The sequence below is a fragment of the Triticum aestivum genome, chromosome 3A, assembly GCF_018294505.1.
Source record: "Triticum aestivum cultivar Chinese Spring chromosome 3A, IWGSC CS RefSeq v2.1, whole genome shotgun sequence".
Classification (NCBI taxonomy): Eukaryota; Viridiplantae; Streptophyta; class Magnoliopsida; order Poales; family Poaceae; genus Triticum; species Triticum aestivum.
Genome location: NC_057800.1, coordinates 674434700 through 674450635, shown reverse-complemented (window position 1 = coordinate 674450635; position 15936 = coordinate 674434700). Strand labels below are relative to the sequence as shown.

General features: G+C 44.3%; 1 long non-coding RNA gene across 1 annotated transcript in view; it reads left to right on the top strand.

The window, feature by feature from the left end:
- The first annotated feature begins 14623 nt into the window (after positions 1-14623).
- LOC123063126 (uncharacterized) overlaps positions 14624-15936 on the top strand; it is a 4271-nt gene continuing 2958 nt past the window's right edge. The window contains exons 1-2 of the long non-coding RNA XR_006430088.1: positions 14624-15682; positions 15852-15933. This is a non-coding gene — a long non-coding RNA (uncharacterized lncRNA). The remainder of the gene's footprint in view (positions 15683-15851; positions 15934-15936) is intronic.

Sequence of the window (15936 nt, the reverse complement as noted above, 5' to 3'; positions counted from 1 at the left end):
TTTTTTAAGATGATTAATAGATAAATTCCTCAGGTCCAGCAATTTATTTGAGAATTTTATGAGTTCCATAAGTATACGTTTGATTCAGATTACTACAGACTATTCTGTTTTTGACAGATTCTATTTTTCGTGTGTTGTTTACTTATTTTGATGAATCTATGGCTAGTAAAATAGTTTATAAACCATAGAGAAGTTGGAATACAGTAGGTTTAACACCAATATAAATAAAGAATTAGTTCATTACAGTACCTTGAAGTGGTGATTTACTTTCTTATACTAACGGAGCTTACGAGTTTTCTGTTAAGTTTTGTGTTGTGAAGTTTTCAAGTTTTGGGTAAGGATTCGATGGACTATGGAATAAGGAGTGTCAAGAGCCTAAGCTTGGGGATGACCAAGTCACCCCAAGTTAATATTCAAGGATAGCCAAGAGCCTAAGCTTGGGGATGCCCCGGAAGGCATCCCCTCTTTCGTCTTCGTTCATCGGTAACTTTACTTGGAGCTATATTTTTATTCACCACATGATATGTGTTTTGCTTGGAGCGTCAATTTATTTTGTTAGGATTTGCTTGATGTTTGAATAAAATACCAAGATCTGAAATTATTAAATGTTAGAGAGTCTTCACATGGTTTCATAATTATTCGACTACTCATTGATCTTCACTTATATCTTTTGGAGTAGTTTGTCGATGCTCTAGTGCTTCACTTATATCTTTTAGAGCATGTGGTAGTTTTATTTTGAAGAAATAGATGAACTCTCATGATTCAATTAGATTATTTTGAGAGTCTTAAATAGCATGTTAATTTGCTTAAAATCCTAATATTCTAGGTATTCAAGAATAATAAAATTCTCTTATGAGTGTGTTGAATACTATGAGAAGTTTGATACTTGATAATTATTTTGAGATATGGAGATGGTGATATTAGAGTCATGCTAGTTGAGTAGTTGTGAATTTGAGAGATACTTGTGTTGAAGTTTGTGATTCCCGTAGCATGCACGTATGGTGAACCATTATGTAATGAAGTCGGAGCATGAGGTGTTTATTGATTGTCCTCCTTATGAGTGGCGGTCGGGGACGAGCGATGGTCTTTTCCTACCAATCTATCCCCCTAGGAGCATGCACGTAGTACTTTGTTTCGATAACGAATAGATTTTTGCAATAAGTATGTGAGTTCTTTATGACTAATGTTGAGTCCATGGATTATACGCACTCTCACCCTTCCACCTTTGCTAGCCTCTCTAGTACCGCGCAACTTTTGCTGGTACCATACACCCACCATATCCTTCCTCAAAACAGCCACCATACCTACCTATTATGGCATTTCCATAGCCATTCCGAGATATATTTCCATGCAACTTTCCACCATCCAGTTTATCATGACGCATTCATATTGCTTAGCATGATCATGTAGTTGACATAGTATTTGTGGCAAAACCACCATTCATATTTTTTTCATACTTGTCACTCTTGATTCATTACATATCCCGGTACACCGCCGGAGGGATCCATATAGAGTCATACTTTGTTCTAGTATCGAGTTGTATCATCGAGTTGTAAATAAATAGAAGTGTGATGATCATCATTCAATAGAGCATTGTCCCAAAAAAAAGGCCAAAAAAAGGCCAAATAAAAAAAGGAAAGGCCATAAAAAATAAAGGCCAAATAAAAAATAAAAAATAAAAAAATAAAAAGGGGCAATGGTACTATCCTTTTACCACACTTGTGCTTCAAAGTACCACCATGATCTTCATGATAGAGAGTCTCATATGTTGTCACTTTCATATACTAGTGGGAATTTTTCATTATAGAACTTGGCTTGTATATTCCAACAATGGGCCTCCTCAAGTGCCCTAGGTCTTCGTGAGCAAGCAAGTTGGATGCACATCCACTAGTTTCTTTTATTGAGCTTTCATATACTTATAGCTCTAGTGCATCCGTTGCATGGAAATCCCTACTCACTCACATTGATATCTATTGATGGGCATCTCCATAGCCCGTTGATACGCCTAGTTGATGTGAGACTATATTCTCCTTTTTGTCTTCTCCACAACCACCCTTCTATTCCACCTATAGTGCTATATCCATAGCTCACGCTCATGTATTGCGTGAAGATTGAAAAAGTTTGAGAACATCAAAAGTATGAAACAATTGATTGGCTTGTCATCGGGGTTGTGCATGATTTAAATATTTTGTGTGGTGAAGATGGAGCATAGCCATACTATATGATTTTGTAGGGATAGCTTTCTTTGGCCATGTTATTTTGAGAAGACATGATTGCTTAGTTAGTATGCTTGAAGTATTATTATCTTTATGTCAATATGAACTTTTGTCTTGAATCTTTCGGATCTGAATATTCATATCACAAGTAAGAAGAGTTACATTGAAATTATGCCAACTGGCATTCCACATCAAAAATTATCTTGTTATCATTTACCTACTCGAGGACGAGCAGGAATTAAGCTTGGGGATGCTTGATACGTCTCCAACATATCTATAATTTTTGATTGCTCCATGCTATATTATCTACTGTTTTGGGAAATATTGGGCTTTATTATCCACTTTTATATTATTTTTGGGACTAACCTATTAACTGGAGGCCTAGCCCAGATTTGTTGTTTTATGCCTATTTCAGTGTTTTGAAGAAAAGGAATATCAGACGGAGTCGAAATGGAACGAAATTAACTGGAGAAGTTACTTTTGGAAGGAAACACACCTGATGGACTTGGACCCCACGTCAAGGAAGGAACGAGGTGCTCACGAGGGTGGGGGCGCGCCCCCATAGGGCGCGCCCCCCTGTCTCGTGGGGCCCTCGTGGCTCCCATGATGTACCTCCTGCACCCATATATACCTACGTGACCTAAAACTTCCAGAACAGACAATAGATCGGGAGTTCCGTCGCTAGAAGCCTCCGTAGCCACCGAAAACCAATCTAGACCCATTCCGGCACCCTGCCGGAGGGGGCAATCCTTCCCCGATGGCCATCTTAATCATCCCGGTGCTCTCCATGACGAGGAGGGAGTAGTTCTCCCTCGGGGCTGAGGGTATGTACCCGTAGCTATGTGTTTGATCTCTCTCTCGTGTTCTTGATTTGGCACGATCTTGATGTATCGCGAGCTTTGCTATTACAGTTGGATCTTATGTTTCTCCTCCCCCTCTTCTCTCTTGTAATGAATTGAGTTTTCCCCTTGAAGTACTCTTATCGGATTGAGTCTTTAAAGACTTGAGAACACTTGATGTATGTCTTGCCATGGATATCTGTGGTGACAATGGGATACCACGTGCCACTTGATGTATGTTTTGGTGACCAACTTGCGGGTTTCGTGACATTGGGAACCTATGCATAGGGGTTGGCACACGTTTTCGTGGTGATTCTCCGGTAGAAACTTTGGGGCACTCTTTGAGGTCCTTTGTGTTGGTTGAATAGATGAATCTGAGATTGTGTGATGCATATCGTATAATCATACCCACGGATACTTGAGGTGACATTGGAGTATCTAGGTGACATTAGGGTTTTGATTGATTTGTATCTTAAGGTGTTATTCTAGTACGAACTCTAGGGCTGTTTGTGACACTTACAGGAATAGCCCAACGGATTGATTGGAAAGAATAACTTTGAGGTGGTTTCATACCCTACCATAATCTCTTCGTTCGTTCTCCGCTATTAGTGACTTTGGAGCGACTCTTTGTTGCATGTTGAGGGATAGTTATGTGATCCAATTATGTTAGTATTGTTGAGGGAACTTACACTAGCAAAAGTATGAACCCTAGGCCTTGTTTCCTAGCATTGCAACACTGTTTACGCTCACTTTTATCACTTGTTACCTTGCTGTTTTTATAATTTCAGATTACAAATACCTTTATCTACTATCCATATACCACTTGTATCACCATCTCTTTGCCGAACTAGTGCACCTATACAATTTACCATTGTATTGGGTGTGTTGGGGACACAAGAGACTCTTTGTTATTTGGTTGCAGGGTTGCTTGAGAGAGACCATCTTCATCCTACGCCTCCTACGGATTGATAAACCTTAGGTCATCCACTTGAGGGAAATTTGCTACTGTCCTACAAACCTCTGCACTTGGAGGCCCAACAACGTCTACAAGAAGAAGGTTGTGTAGTAGACATCAGTTCGCCACCCGCTTTGATGGAATCGATGTTGCACTTTACACCCTCCTTCAACTTTTTGCCCGGGCCTCGCTTTGTCCTGCTGTCTGTAGAAGTAGAGTTGCTCGATCCGGAGGGCTGAAAGAAGAAAGATTGATTCGTTAATATATGTTCAAATAAAGAAAACATGTAATGATCACTAGACGCCTGCTTATATAAATATACCTCGTCGGTAGTCTTTTTATTTCAAGATCAACATTGTCTGTGTCATCATAATCACAATCATAATCATAGTTCATGACTTCATCAGCTCGGCCGTCCTGATCGAATATCTTATCATCACCCTCCCCGGTATTGTTCACATATTGGGAGCCGTCATCTGCTTCATTCAGATTATCTGACCTGGTAGGGCTGCGTATGATCTCAAACATGGCCTCTTCTCCCTCTCTGCCAGTATTGTCCGCCATAGATTTCATTTAACACTAATCCAGAAGAGATATAAAACAATTTAGTATTCAAATTACAATGCATGGATGCAATCAATAAGGAAAACTGAATCATATTGTACATAATATGCATCGTCTCTAATAATATATAATCTTGAATACATCGTCTTGAATAATATATAATCTCAAATACATCGTCTCGAATAATATATAATCTCGAATACATCGTCTCGAATAATATATAATCTCGAATACATCGTCTCGAATAATCACTGGCTAGGTAGCTAATAAATATCGAATACTACAGAAGAATCACGTGGACACCCAAAGAGAAGGAACCATCACAGGATCATATCTCCGGTCATCTGCCCAAAGAACCTGCCAGGTATTGGAGAACCTGACGTCCATAGCAGCCATGTAGCGATGGACGTGCTCGTCCTCCTCCCTGACACGGCGACGCACCACCTCCGGCGGGGCCTGCTCCCTCTGCATCGAATGTGGCCCACGTGAACGCCACCAAAGAAGATCAGGGTCGACGACGGGACTCGGGTTCCTCACCAAGCGGCGAGCCCCTGAAGGTAGCACCTCTCAGTGCCAGCCCGGCGGAGCCCAGTCCCGGACATGGGTCCTCTGAAGCAGGACGTCATCCCGAACGGGTCGACGACGAGGATGCGAGCCGGGCATCGTCGAGAAAAAATACTATATGCCGCAAAAGTAACATTTTTTAAATTATTGGATTGTGATTTCTTATATACAAATTTAAAAAATGCTATCATTGCATATGTCAAAATTCTATATGCAATTTCATACTAATTAAGCATCTAACACTAAAAACAAAAAAACAACTTCTATACATCCATTAAAAAACAGAAAAACAACATTATATAAAAAATCCATACTAATTAAACACTAATTATATCCATCTAACATGCATTCATACATATATACTAGTGAGAAAATAATAATCTAAACATGTAAACTAATTAAACATACAAAAATACGTATATACTAATTAACTTAAGGAAATGTGTGTGTGTGTGTGTGTTCATCATGCTTGTGTGTGTATGGGCTCGGGGAGGGGCGGCGCCCATGGTGGCCGCCGGGGGCGAGGGAGAGGGGATAGACGGGGGATAGCTCACAGCGGGGCGACGACGACGGCAAGGCAATGGCGACCGCGAGGCGACGGCCGGGGGCGGCGGCGGGGGGCGGTGACATGACGGGGGCGGCGACACGGGGTCGGGCCGAGGGTGGCGATAGGGACGGGGCGGCGACGACAACGGCGCACGACGAGGGCGGCGACAAGGACGGCGCGGGACAGGGGCGGCGACAGCGTCGATCGATCGGGGCAGGCGGTGTTTCGATGGGGAAACAGAGGGAGAATGATTTTTTTTTCAAGTGTTGCTTATATAGAAGGCACCTTTAGTACCGGTTGGAGCCACCAACCGGTACTAATGGTCTGTTTTGGCCAGGCAAAGCGGCGGGAACCGCACCCCCTTTAGTACCGGGTCATGGCGCCAACCGGTACTAAAGGCCCCCCTTTAGTACCGGTTGGAGCCACGACCCGATACGGAAGGGTGTGCGCTGCCAGGTGAGGGGCGCAGAAATTTAGTCCCACCTCGCTAGCCGAGAGGCACTCGCACCTGCTTATAAGCCCCGCTGCCGCCGCTGTCTCGAGCTCCTCTCTGAAGTAGGCCTTCTAGGCCTTCCTCTGTTGCGATGCCCTGTTGGGCCTACTGGACTAGCGGGCCTGCATCCTGGCCCAACTAGAATTTGGGTTTCTAGTCGTATGCAGGCCGCTTTGGGCTAGTAGGTGGGCTTTTTTTCATTTAGTTTTTTTTTCTTTTCTGCTTATTTATTTTGTTTTATTTATTTTTAGTTGTTTTTGCTATATTTTGAGTTTCTTTGTGAATATTTTTGCTTTAGCTACAAAAAATTACAAATTTTCTGTTAGTGCTGGTAGTTTTCAAATTTGAATACTTTAAATTTTAAATTATTTGAATTTTGTGTGAATCACTAGTTTGTGAATAACTTAACTTTGAAAATAGATTTTTCAGTGATTCTTTTTTCTTATGTTTAATATTAGTGTGTTTTATCATTATATTCAATTTGGTAATGATTAGGTTATTTAAAAATGAAATGCCCTTTGTAACGGATGAGTTTTTGTCCGAAACCCTGATACTTCGAAAGAGATTGTCCATTTTGTACATGAAGTGCATCCAGTTTTTGCGGTAACCCTCTCTACTTTTTTGCACATGTTGTGTGGCTGAAATTATAATACCATGCCAACTTTCAACCTTTTCTGAGTTCCTTTGAGATGCTTTTCAATTTCAGGGTCATTTAGCTGAAAAATCAGTAAATGCATGAAAGAATTTGTTTGCACATAAAATTTCTTCGTGTTTCAAATGCCAAAACACATAACTACCGTAACTATTATAGAGATTCCCTCCTGGGTGTGAAACACAGAAGAAAGTGATGATAGTGAAGCCGATCACATCCCAGATCTTTGGGTGTGAAACTTTTTCTTCGCGTGTGTCCCTTTGCATCGTAGCCATGGAAAATATTCATCATTTAACTGGATGCTCGGGTCAATATTCACTGTGAATGGAGCAATTTCATCAAACTTTTCATAATCTTCTGACATGTCTGTCTTGTCATCCACTCCCACGATGTTTCTCTTCCTAGAAAGAACTATGTGGTGCTTTGGCTCATCGTATGATGCATTCGCTTCCTTATCTTTTCCTTTTCTCGGCTTGGTAGACATATCCTTCACATAGAAAACTTGTGCCACATCATTAGCTAGGACGAATGGTTCGTCTGCATACGCAAGATTGTTGAGATCCACTGTTGTCATTCCATACTGCGGGTCTTCCGTTAGCCCGCCTCGTGTCATATTGACCCATTTACACCGAAACAAAGGGACCTTCAAACCACGTCCATAGTCAAGTTCCCATATCTCCTCTATGTAACCATAATATGTTTCCTTTCCCGTCTTGGTTGTTGCATCAAAGCGGACACCACTGTTTTGCTTGGTGTTCTTCTTATCTTGGGCGATCGTGTAAAATGTATTACCATTTATCTCATACCCTTTGAAAGTCATTATATTCGAAGATGGTAACTGGGACAGCGAGTACAGGTCATCTTCAATAGAGGCGTCATGCATGGTATGTGTCTGCAACCAGCCGGCGAAACTCCTGGTTTGTTCATGTGTAATCCAGTCATCAGACCACTCCAGGTGTTTGGAGCGTAGAAACTTCTTGTGTTTGTCCATATACGGAGCCACCAAGGCGGAATTCTGTAGAACTGTGTAGTGTGCTTCAGTGAGAGAATGTCCGTCCATACCTATTTTCTGATTCCCTCCTAGCGTGCCTTTTCCATCCAGTCTGCCCTTATGCCGCGATTCAGGAACACCAATCAGCTTAAGGTCAGGAATAAATTCAATACAAAACTCAATGACCTCCTCATTTTCATGGCCCTCGGAGATGCTTCCTTCTGGCCTAGCACGATTATGAACATATTTCTTTAAGACTCCCATGAACCTCTCAAAGGGGAACATATTGTGTATAAATACAAGACCCAAAACGTTAATCTCTTCGCATATGTGAACTAGGACGTGCGTCATGATGTTGAAGAATGATGGTGGGAACACCAACTCGAAACTGACAAGACATTGCACCAAATCATTCTCTAACCTTGGTATGATTTCTGGATCGATTACCTTCTGAGAGATTGCATTGAGGAATGCATGTAGCTTCACAATGGCTAATCGAACATTATCCGGTAGAAGCCCCCTCAATGCAATCAAAAGCAGTTGCATCATAATCACGTGGCAGTCATGAGACTTTAGGTTCTGAAACTTTTTCTCTGCCATGTTTATTATTCCCTTTATATTCGACAAGAAGCCATACGGTATCTTAATACTGAGCAGGCATTCAAAGAAGATTTCCTTCTCTTCTTTGGTAAGAGCATAGCTGGCATGACCCTGATGTATGCCGTCTTTTCCATGCATACGTTGCTGGTCCTCCCATGCCTCAGGTGTATCTTTTGTCTTCCCATACACGCCCAAGAAGCCAAGCAGGGTCACGCAAAGATTCTTTGTCACGTGCATCACGTCGATTGCAGAGCGGACCTCTAGGTCTTTCCAATAGGGCAGGTCCCAAAATATAGATTTCTTCTTCCACATGGGTGCGCGTCTGTCAGCGTCATTCGGAACAGGTTATCCGCCAGGACCCTTTCCAAAGACTACCTTCAAATCCTTGACCATATCATGTACATCAACACCAGTATGGTGGTGAGGCTTCGTCCGGTGATCTGCCTCACCTTTGAAATGCTTGCCTTTCTTTCTTACGGGATGCCTGCTCGGAAGAAATCGACGATGTCCCAGGTACACATTCTTCCTACAATTGTCCAAATATATACTGTCGGTATCATCCAAATAGTGCGTGCATGCGCGGTATCCCTTGTTTGTCTGTCCTGAAAGGTTACTGAGAGCAGGCCAATCATTGATGGTCACGAACAACAAGGCCTTTAGGTCAAATTCTTCCTCCATGTGCTCATCCCACGCACGTACACCTGTTCCATTCCACAGTTGTAAGAGTTCTTCAAAATGGCCTTAGGTACACAGCAATGTCGTTGCCAGGTTGCTTAGGGCCTTGGATGAGCACTGGCATCATAATGAACTTCCGCTTCATGCACAACCAAGGAGGAAGGTTATGCAAACATAGAGTCATAGGCCAGGTGCTATGGTTGCTGCTCTGCTCCCCAAAAGGATTAATGCCATCTGCGCTTAGACCAAACCATACATTCCTTGCGTCATCTGCAAACTCCTTCCCGTACTTTCTCTCGATTTTTCTCCACTGCGACCCATCAGGGGTACTCTCAGCTTTCCGTCTTTCTTACGGTCTTCTCTATGCCATCGCATCGCCTTGGCATGCTCTTTGTTTTGGAACAAACGTTTCAACCGTGGTATTATAGGAGCATACCACATCACCTTGGCAGGAATCTTCTTCCTAGGGCGCTCGCCCTCGACATCACCAGGGTCATCACGCCAGATCTTACAGCGCAATGCACCGCATGCCGGGCAAGCGTTCAAATCCTCGTACTCACCGCGGTAGAGGATGCAGTCATTAGGGCATGCATGTATCTTCTGCACCTCTAACCCTAGAGGGCAGACATCCTTCTTTGCTTCATACGTACTCTCGGGCAATTCATTGTCCTTTGGAAGCATATTCTTTATCATTACCAGCAACTTTCCAAATCCCTTGTCAGATACACCATTATCTGCCTTCCATTGCAGTAATTCCAGTGTGGTGCCCAACTTTTTCTTGTCAGGTTCGCAATTCGGGTACAACAGTTTCTTGTGATCCTCTAACATGCGCTGCAACTTCTTCTTCTCCAAATCACTTGCGCAGTTTCTCTTTGCATCGGCAATGGCCCGACCTAGATCATCAGCGGGCTCATCTGATGCCTCTTCTTTAGCTTCTTCCCGCATTGTCGGCTCAGCTTCTTCCCCCATTGTTGTATCATCGTATTCAGGGAACCCATCGTGGCCAGGATAGCTGTCGTCGTCCTCTTCTTCTTCATTGTCTTCCATCATAACCCCTCTTTCTCCGTGCTTGGTCCAAACATTATATTGGGGCATGAAACCGGACTCAAACAGGTGGACGTGAATGGTTCTTGACTTAGAGTAATTGTTATCATTCTTACAGCCAACACATGGACAAGGCATAAAACCATCCGCCCGCTTGTTTGCCTTAGCCGCAAGCAGAAAAGTTTGCATGCCATTAATAAACTCGGGAGAGCATTGGTCATCGTACATCCATTGTCGGCGCATCTTCATTACACAACACCGAAAAGACCAAATTAATACGAGTTCATACATAAAGTTCATACAACACTTAAATGCAACAAACAAATAACTCTCTAGCTAAAGAATTTAAATGCAACAACAAATGCGATCAAGATCGCAACTAAGATAACAATTGATCCAACAGCATAATGATACCAAGCCTCACCATGAATGGCATATTTTCTAATCTTTCTAATCTTCAAGCGCATTTTCTCCATTTTAATCTTGTGATCATCGACGACATTGGCAACATGCAACTCCAATTCCATCTTCTCCCCCTCAATTCTTTTCAATTTTTTTTCAAATCCTCGTTTTCTCTTTCAACTAAATTTAACCTCTCGACAATAGGGTCGGTTGGAATTTCCGATTCACATACCTCCTACATACAAATATCTATGTCAGCTTGATGGGCATAATTTGTCAAAAACATGAAATGCAAAAAATAGTTATAAAAGAGAATATACCACATCCAAATCATAACCTGGATGAGGGCCGACGGGGACGGATATCAAAACCATGGCACTATGTATAACAAACAACGTACGGGTAAGATAATTATACGAGTAACTATATATCCAAATCACACAAACATCAATTTTTTATATAAAACATTCATGAACAAGAGGCTCACCACAAGGTGGTGCCGGCGAGGGGACGGTGCGGGCGATCGACGGTGGTTACGACGGAGATTTAGAAGGCACTAAGTAAACCACACCTACATATGCAAGCTAAGTGTTGTTTTTGACCTCAAATTGCATATAAATCAAATACTAGCACATATATATAATTCCTCCCAAATTACTAAACTCAAAAATCAATCACTATATAAAGCATTGCGAGAGCTAATCTAGCAATGAGAGATGAAAGGACAAAGTTGCTAACCTTTGTGATCATTTGAATGGATGGGTGCCTTCAAATCTTAACAAATTTTGGGAAAAATGTGTGATGAGCTTGAGAGGAAGAGGGGAATAACAGATAGGAGAGGAGAAAGGGGAAGAACAGAGCGAGCTTGGGTGGACGAAGGGTGTATGTAGGACGACCTTTAGTACCGGTTCGTGATACGACCCGATACTAAAGGTGCTGGAGGGGCCCCGAACTGACAACGTCCTTCCACCACTCACTTTAGTACCGGTTCATGGCACAAACCGGTGCTAAAGGTTTGCCACGAACCGGTACTAATGAGAATGGCCAGCTAGCCGTTGGAATCGACACTAATGCACACATTAGTGCTGGTTCCCAAACCGGCACTAATGTGCTTCACATTTGACCCTTTTTCTACTAGTGTGGGCTCATGATAGGAGTGGCCAATTTACAGTTCGGTCGGCTTATAACATGCTCATCACTACGAGGAACCGACGGTAAGCATGGCTGGAGGGTGCGGCTGGATCTTCATCGGCTCGAGCCGAGGAGGGGTCATGGAAATTGTTATGGAAGACGGAGGTCCCGGCAAAAGTACGTATGTTCTTATGGAGACTGTCAAAACAGTCTCTACCTACGGAGGATGTCAGAGCGCATCGTCACATGACAAACTCGAGCACTTGCAGCTTCTGTGGTGCAGTGGATTCATGGAGGAATTCACTCTTGGAGTGTACCGTTTCGAGATGCATATGGGCCCTTGTGGATGAGAAACTTGGGAGTACACTGGTTGCTACAACAGAAATGAGGGCGAAGAGCTGGCTGTTTAGTCTTCTTGATGCGCTCTCTCATGAAAAGTTTGTTCTCCTCTCAGTAACACTTTGGGCAATATGGACGTCTAGAAGAAAGGCTATCCATGAGGCAATTTTTCAAACCCCCCATGCAACACACGGGTTCATTACTCGCTTCATCTCCGACCTGGAAGCAGTTAGAGTTCTAAAACTTGTTCGCCAAAGAACAGTAAACACGAACATGGTCAGACAAAAACCAAAGGTCCCTCCAGCTAATTATGCTAAGATCCATGTTGATGCAGCTGTACGAACACATAGAGGGGGAACGGCTGTAGCTATTTGCAGGGACAACAATGGTGCGTTCTTGGGGAGCTCAGCTTTGGTCATCGCGGGGATTTGGGATCCAGCAACACTTGAGGCTATTGCATGTCGGGAGGCTATTGCGCTAGTGGAAGATCTTCATATTCAACGTTTTGTTGTGGCTTCAGACTGCAAGCAGGTTATTGGTGACATAACAAGAGGACACAAGGGCTCCTATGGTTCAATCATCTCTGAAATAAAGTCTAGATCATCACTGTTCCAATGTAATTTTTCTTTTGAAGGTCGTCATGTTAATTTAGAAGCTCATAAGTTTGCTAGATTTGCTTTAAGTTTAGCTTTTGGTCGTCATGTTTGGCCTGGCCAGCCTCATGACCAATCTTGTATCCCACATACTGTGGTCTTTGAATGAATAAAGGCTATTCCCCTAAAAAAACATGTACGTGCTGCGTGTTCCCTCGGTCGTTAGGAGGGGCCAGGCCCCTGCTCGCCCCCTGCCTCCGCCACTGCTTCCATGTATGCAAGACGAATTGATGACGATACTCTAGATTCTCTTATATGTCAAAAATTCAAAATATTTTGTAGTTCAAACCGTTTGTCCGATTCAAAATTGTTTTCACATAAAAATAACCCCGAGCTTAGACCTTCGAAACTAAGATCCCATATTGGTATGTTCGGACGACTATTTTTTCGATCAAAAGTTATCACATTTGGGCTAAGTAATTTATCAACTCTGATATTAGTATATTCTCATGCTATTTGCACGAAAGTTATCACGAGTATGTTGTTCAACAATCTTTTTTTTCATTGGATCAAAGTTATCATAATGTTTTACATGTAAATTATACTATCACAAAGTCCCTCATTCTACCTGTCGCCAGTCCCATATAGGAAGACAAATGAAAAGGGAAATTAGTGCTAATTTATCAATTACACACAAGTTGCCTCTTTCGTGGAACAGTGCAAGTTGCATTGCAGTCTCATAGACCCGTGTGCTCTCGCGAGGTAGGGAGACTAGGATTTCTTGCCTCCTGCTGGCGGCGCCGTAGGTTTACCTCGTCTCTTATGGCTCCAGGCCATGGAGTCTCGATGGATCTCGGTCCTTGTCAGTGGGAGGGTTTCTCCTCTATTTTTAGATGTTTTTTTGTGTCAGTTTGTGACTTGTGTCCTGCTCAATGAGACGAGATGGCGGCTGCTTTCTGAAGATGGAATAAAGTTCTTTCCGCTTAGTCATCGTCCCAGCTGTGCGGCTAGCGTCGTCCGAGGGCGTGTGGAGGTGTGTTTCCGATGGGTCTCATGGGATTCGGACGGTGGTTGTCTTTGGTGGATCCGCTCGGATCCAATCTTTGTTCGTCTATGTTCGTGTGTGTTCAAGTTGGATCCTTCCGATCTACGCTTATCTTCATCGACAACAGTTGATGTTCTGGTGCGTTAGTCCTATGGGGCCTTAGCACGATGACTTGAACATGTTTTGTCCGGCTCTACCGAGTGACGGGTGATGATGGCGACGCGTCTTCGACTCGCTTCAGTGCTTGTAGTCGTCGCTAGGTGGTCTGTAAATCTGGATGTAATTTTTTTTATTTTAGGTGTTTCTTATACTGCCATGATTGATGATGAATAGATAAAAAGTTTTTGCGTGATTTTTTTTGATGTGAATGCAGAAAATCACCTGCACGACGTACCCTACCGTTCTTGATTTTTCATTCAAATGTGGTTTTCACCTGAGGTTCTCTCTAGTGGACCTCCTCACTTATTTCATCGCAGCTATTAGGCTAGTCATAGTGGGAGTAATTTAGCTAGTAACATAACGCATTTCAAAAAAAAAATTGCTTATGTGGCAAGTAATTAATGAGGTGTGGTAACATAATATGTTACTGTAACATAGCGCTTTTCAAGACAAGATGAGTCTACGAGCTAATAAATGAAGCCATCTATGATACTAGTAGTATGTTACTTCGACTTATGAAGATAGTAACTTAGACTAATATCATATGCTCCCCACTATGACTAGCCTTAATCCTGTTCCATTACTTTCCCATGCTAGTTCCTCGCCCGCCAGCCAGAGAGGCTCCTTGCCCCCTCGCACAGCGCAAGGGTCAAGGGGCGCGCACGCTCTGCCGTGCGTGCGGCCACTCGATGGCTTCCCGTCCCTGTTCCCATCAACGCGTCCGGCGGTGAAAAGACGGCACCGAGAGCGAGGGGAGGCTACGTACATTGGCACATGCCTGATCTGGCCAACGGGTAGGAGCAGTCGGCACGACGCAGCTGGCAGCGTGACTCGCGGAGAGAGAGAGCTCCCCCGGTCGAAACGTACGCCTGGGTGCCCGGGACGTTTCGACCCGGCAGGCCCGCCACGCGTGGGCGGGCAGGCGGGCGGCGCAGGAACCCAGGCTGCTCACGCGGCGAAGCGAACCACCGGGGCATACGTATACGTACGCAGCTAGTAGCTCCCCGCTAGAGTGGCAGCGCACGGCTCCAGCGAGCCCCGGCCAACGGCGGGTCGACACGTCGTCGCTGCGCCGGGTCCCATCCACGTGTAGGCGCCCCGAGCACCGGCTGGGTCCTATAAACGGGGGGAGGTAGCTCGCCGGCCGGGTGAGTAGCCAACTTGGCCCTGTTCGTCCGCGGCCATGCAGTGCAGGTCAGTGGACGGGAGCTGGGGTTTGGTTTCTTGCCGTTTCCTCGCCAACAAATTCTGTCTGGTCTTTCTCTTTCCCCATTTTGGAAACTTTGTAGAATGTGTGTGTGTGTGTTCTCTTGCCAACAAGTTCAGGTTTCGTGCTCTGTTAAGTGTCCAACTTAGCTAGGCGTCGGCCTGAGATCAGTGGGTGCGTGTGTTGAGATTTGTGCTCTCTTTGTTGTCTTGGCCGTGTTCTCGCTAATTCCGTGCGCGCGCGCGTGTGGTGCGGAGCGAGCTAGCGGCCGGGGTTTCGCTTGATTCCCTCACGAAACGAGAAACAGAAGAAGAATTATGAGATCTGTTCACGGACAACACTGAGCTACTGAAATTTACCACGCCACGCTCCACGATGCAGCGATTAATCATACTTGGCTTAATCATACTTGCATGATTAGAGCTAGCGGGGTATTTTGGCGCGATGAACCTGTTTGGGCGAGGACGAGGGCGTGCATGCGTTGCACTCGGCTTGCGCGCGAGGCTAAGATCAAGGAACCAGGATGGAGGCGCGCGCCCTCTCGGACTAGCTTTGATCCGAGGAGGCGGCCGAGACTCGGCGTCGCGAGCGTGCCGCCATTGCCGTGGGTGACCGATGCTCTTAACATTGATGCGCGCTCCGTTCGTCCGCAGGCAGATTGATCAGGTGTGTTGCGGCCGTCGCCTTCTCTCTCTCTCTCTCTCTCTCTCTCTCTCTCTCTCTCTCTGTGTGTGTGTGTGTGTGTGTGTGTGTGTGTGTGTGTGTGCTTAGATCCAAACCTAGAGCCAATCCAACTCACATTCATCCATGTTTATCTTGCCTGATTGTGTTTCAGGAAGAAGAATCGCAATGAAGACTTGCCGAAACGTGTTGTAAGCGCGGCACCAAGCTAGGTTCCTGATGTCACAGGCTCAGTGGTA